Raw genomic sequence first — 5824 nt, forward strand, 5'->3', positions numbered from 1 at the left:
CCTTAGGTCAAATCTATTAAGTTTGCCAGAATAACGTCAATAACTGACCATTGATCTTGGATTAAGTAATTTAATAAGCATACTCTGTTGTGGGCATGTCGTATTACTGTCGAATTTACTTTGATACACGTGTTTTTTATAGTATTCAGGTTTTACATAATAAAGAAACGTGTAGGACAAGCTGATTTACATATGAAAGAAAGTTGTATTCTGATTGATAAACAGTGGCTTAATGATACCACAACAGGACGGTTTTATATTGAGTAAGGTGAACCGAAGAACGTCTATCATGACTCGCATATCATAACTACTCCTCCCTTTTCTCCATATTCCCCATGAAGAAAGCTACTTCTCCTCGTAACGTTCTCAGCCTAAATATATCTATATTCTAAGCTAGAGGGAGATTAGTTGGGGTGAGGTACCAGCATAAACAAAGGGTTTAAAGAAATAGACTCCATGTCTTATCTGGTTGTATTATCCGGAGGACAGTGGAGTGTTGTTGTGCTGAAGCGTATAATTTAGCCCATTTGTCAGTCCTATATGTTCTCTCTTATTTGTACTTATTATTGGAAAATATATAATTTCTAATGATCGTGCGCTTCATGCAGACGAACTTTGTGCTTACATAAAACTTTTATTATAAATCTTAATTGATAGCTAACTCTGTCTGTCTAGTTATTACTCTGTCTTACTTATTTCTAACTGATATTCCATCTATCTATTTATCTATCAGTAATGAGTGGAAAGTTGTTAGTTTTATTATTATACATCTATAAGGGCAAATTAGTTTTGAATTTAGTGTACGTCTAACACTAAAAACGAAACGTTCTATCATGTTTACTCTGCCTAAAATACAGGAAGTGAATGATTGAATAATTTGTTTTTTCATGGAAGTTATTATTAAACAATAAAATACCGGCTGTTGGTGGAAAACAACGTACATTCTAAAGAAATCCGATGTAGCATACAGTTTCTAGACGAGTAAACTTTCTTTGAGATCAGAATGAAATTACAACCTATAACCATTTTTATTTTACTTCGTGCGTTTTACATAGAGGAGTTTATTTCCATTGAAATTTTGAAGCTACATACGAAAATAACAATAAATCTGAATACCTGCAAAACATGCTGATCATTGTATTTGTGTTTAAGGGAAAAGCTATTGAATCAGTAGGTATTTATAGCATATTATTATTAACCAATAAAATGACGCGTGTAGTTTGTTTTCGCGATATACACACTCTGTATAATGGGTTATTCATGAAACATAAGAAATTAATGTATATATAAAAAAATGTTGATACCTTTAAGAGTTAGTTCTATTGTACATTTTAAGAGGTGGTTGAGACACACTAATGACACCTATGGGTATTGAATTTCGTAACCCTTTTTATTTGGTCTCCATTCAGATGGGTTAACTTGTATTTTTCAACTTGAACATACTTTGATGAGACGATTTGCGGGATATTTTCTTTGTCTACCCACCTAGGCACGAACCGCTCTTGATTTTATACGTTTTCATGTTCATGTTTGCTATATTTTTAAATATTACTGATTTTTTATAGCTGGTACTTTCGTTCGCTTGTAACGTTTTAGATCAGCTACAACAGTTTGTACATAAATACTGTCTGTGTCATATGTCAGGTTTACTTTCTCCGGAGAATATGACATGTTCTCTGATCAGCTACAACTGTTTGTACATAAATACTGTCTGTGTCATATGTCAGGTATACTTCCTCCGGAGAATATGACATGTTCTCTGATCAGCTACAACTGTTTGTACATAAATACTGTCTGTGTCATATGTCAGGTTTACTTCCTCCGGAGAATATGACATGTTCTCTGCATCAAGACTATCTTGTTTACAACCATCTGTTCCTCTCTGAAGTATTCATTTTTTTATTTTTCAGAGCTAAACTTCTTTAAAGCTCTGTTTATAGACTGTCTTCCTAATTTCATCTATTGGTAGTTTTGGCGGTTCTGTCATCACAGCAGGGAGGGGGAAGAGCGCTCTTTGAGCCGGAATTAAGTGGCTTGACTTCGGCTTATTCGGTGCCCAGTGATCGTATTTTACCTACCGCGAAGACTGCCGAAGCAAATAGCGAAATTTCCCACGTTTAACTCTAATAATTCGGCAACGAAGACAAATGTTTCCTATCGTAGGTATGAAAAGCATTATCTCTTAAGTAAATACAAAATCTCATCTATCTGTTTAAACTACGTATTTACCTATATATTAAAAGGCTTCGTTATTAAGAGAAGAGAAGCTCTTTCGATTTCTTATTACTCCACGTACATAAGAGGTCTTTTAGTTTAGATCAATATAACTCATAAACATTAAAAACATATGATTCCATAAACCCGGTAAAACTTGCCGAATAACGGGGGGGGGGGGAATGCTAATGATGCGCAGGATTAACGACAACGGCATAAAACTGTGCATTCAAAGTACAACGAATTAATTTCAGAAGTAAAGGGAATGAAGGAATGTAATAGATTAGGTTAGGTGTATTTAAGACAAGTGAAACTCCAGTAAGTAGTCAAAATCTAACAAACTGGAAAAAAAAAGGTTTAAATACAACAACATACAAGAAATGTATAGAAAAATATTTTCGAGATGATTACTACAGTGGTTTTGGAAGAGGCCTAGGTAAAGCAAACTCGCCGAACGATTCGCATCTCTTTGTAGAATAAGAACTATATCATTATATCTTGCTTGTAACACACTATTTTACTTTTAAGTTAACTTCGATAACATTTAGATGTTTTTTGCTTCTCGTTTGCCCCCAGGTGGCACAGTGGTATGTCTGCGGACTTACAACTCTAGAATCCGGGTTTCGATACTCGTGATGGGCAGAGAACAGATAGCCCATTGTGTAGCTTTGTGCTTAATTACAAACAACAACAACAGCTTCTCGCTTTATATTTCTTGATATTATAATTAGATTACTTTATATCTTTTCTTCTGTGTCATGCAAGTTGTTCTATGTTTGCTATTTGATAGATACACAAATATATATTGCAAAAATCATCAGTGACCACAAGTTATCAACTAGCAGTGCATAAAGCGAGTTTTATGATATTATACCACTATCTTCAACAAGGAAGTTATCAAGTAGGCTGTGAGATGGCAGCACCAGCGTTAACAAAGTTTTAAGTGATATTCAAACAGAATAACTTCAATAGTTATCGATACCAGAACAACGTGATATTTTGTGTTAAGTAGTATGTCAACAGTCTACAAATATTATAATTCCATGTTTTCCAGATTAAGTTTTTATTTGTGCATCTTCAAAAAATTAACAATAAGCGACCTAGTCAGTATGATCATATATAATTTATAAGGACAACATCTCACAATAAAAAATGTAGAGGAAACCCAACGCTTATAGAGGTTGGGGATTTAAGTTACTCTCACTTAATCTCTCTTTTGATTATATGCCATGTTTTAAAGTAGTGCCATGAATCGAATGAAATTAGTTGTCAAATTATAAGGTAGAAAACAGGGAATAAGGCAAAGAGAACTGTGGCGAGGGAAGACGATGAAAAGGTTAATTAAGACCACGTTTTCAGAAAGAAGACTGATCGATGGGGAAGAAAATGGTGCCACGAGAAACAGTGGTTTAGCTCCCTTCTAACATGTGTAATAGATGAAAGTTCACAAAGAAAGCATACGTTCCTATAAGTTACACCTGAAAAGGCAGTGCCAATATGCAGCATACGGCGTGAACAATGTAGTGTTTCATTGTGTTCTGTAGCTCAACAATTAAAACACGTTGAGAAAAAAAAAACCTGAAATATCACTGAGATTAGTAAGTGAATAAATTAAAGACTACTTTGACAAAATATATCATTTTTTATAGATCAAGCTTCCAGAACATGCTAAACATAAGAATAGCACTAAGCAAAATAATTGAATCGGTGTGTTAGTCAATTAAAAAGAAACATCCCTTAATAGAATTAATTATCAGAATTCTTTATACTATGTTAATAGTACTGAATGAAACATCCCAAAAATTGTAGTTTATAAGTCAAGCCAAAAGCACAGCCCCCATTGACTCAGTGGTAAGTCTGAAGGATTATAGCGCTAAAAACCGGGTTTCGATACCCGTGTTGGGCAGAGCACAGACAGTCCTTTGGGTAGCTTTGTGCTCAACAACAACCAAAAACACGAAACATCACTGACTGAAATTAATTATCAAAGTATACTAAAATATAATAAGTGATATAATAAACGGCTCAGTAACTCTGGTGACTTTTTGTTGTGGAAAGTCATCTTATATTTTGTTATCATATTTTGTTATCTATTGCTTTAAAATGTTAACAGATTAAAAGCAAAGCTTCACAAAGCAGCCTATATATGTATATAGATGCCAAGGTTACATTAGATGAACAGTATATGTAGATAGTTTCTCTGTGTATGCAAAGTGCAATTCAACAAAATAGCGTTCTAAAAATACAGTTCGAATATTTTGAACCTCAACGCATGGAGTCAAAGGTCAAACGATACAAAAGAGTGGAAAGGAAAACTGAAGGAGCCGAAAGCTCCCCAAATAGTAGAAAAATAATGTCCTTTAAGAAGCTGGAAAATTCTCACTCTACTGGATATTAAAATCGTAATTTCTACTGTTTAAACTATTTTTATTTCTAAAGAAGCCCTAACACTTTAGAGCCACACTGATATAATGTGAGTAGAGAAATATCGAGTTTAGCATCATGACCAGTTTGGATCAGTCATCCGATTACGATCCTAACGGACGTCCAACATTGATGTTAGTCCAAAGTTATCTCACAAGAGAATAAAATGATAAAGAAATATTTTTCTATTGTATAATTTATTTCATCGTATCTGGCATGTTACTACTGTCAATGTGAATTGCATGTGAACTGCTTTTGAAGCTCATAAAATGAAGGCAACGAAGTGAAATCAACAGATCTATATAACAACAACATTATTATCCTCATAATTCATGAATTCGTATTAAATCACATAGATTCTGATTCAGAGTTCTATGTCTAAAATTAATATTTTTTCATGAAAATTGCATAAATGTGTGTATATATATATATATACACACACACTCATATACATGTATATATATATAGTTTATTTCTCAGATTCTGTTCCCTTGACTGTGGTTTAGCTAGATAGTATATTTGTATGGACAATGGGAATCTCGTTAATCCATTCACCGATTAGATGACCAAGACATTCGGCTACCTAAGAGTCATTGTTATATATGTATATATTTACATGAACTAAAATATTACTTGAATCAGTCATTAGATAGAAACGAGCCTTTTAATAAAACTGGAAAATATGATGGAGTTAAATTGGAGAAGCGTCTTATAGATTTTGGCACTCAAGCCAATTCATCCAAAGGTGTCTGTATATTTTCAGTCAAATCTAACAATGGTATAAGGAACAATCTACCTAGAAACCTACGAGCCTGATTGTCATTGAGTTTGATCAGAGCAATCTATCCACATAGCTCAGGACTAGTCATTAACACAGTAATTAATATAGCTAACTCAATATATAGTCGTAACAAGGAGCATGCATTGTCATAAAACAAAACCTTATAATGATTAGAATGCATTGATTCGTCACTTAGGTACTTTCGCTATTATCGATATTTTCGGCCTTAATCCCAATAAGTTCTCACGAGGTTCAACAAGCCTAGGAGATTTAGGCTTATCCTAACTCCATATACTGAGCTTACAATGTAAAATACTCTTCTTAATAAAAAGAATTAAAACTAACAGAAATATATGTATATATATATATATATATAACATTCTAACCAATACTATTAATTGGAAC

At 33.4% G+C, this 5824-nt stretch overlaps 1 long non-coding RNA gene across 4 annotated transcripts in view; it reads right to left on the minus strand.

Annotated features, from left to right (window-relative positions):
- LOC111085178 overlaps positions 1 to 5824 on the minus strand; it is a 214011-nt gene that overhangs the window by 9763 nt on the left and 198424 nt on the right. The window lies entirely within an intron of this gene.

The sequence above is a fragment of the Limulus polyphemus genome, unplaced genomic scaffold (genome assembly GCF_000517525.1).
Source record: "Limulus polyphemus unplaced genomic scaffold, Limulus_polyphemus-2.1.2 Scaffold264, whole genome shotgun sequence".
Classification (NCBI taxonomy): domain Eukaryota; kingdom Metazoa; phylum Arthropoda; class Merostomata; order Xiphosura; family Limulidae; genus Limulus; species Limulus polyphemus.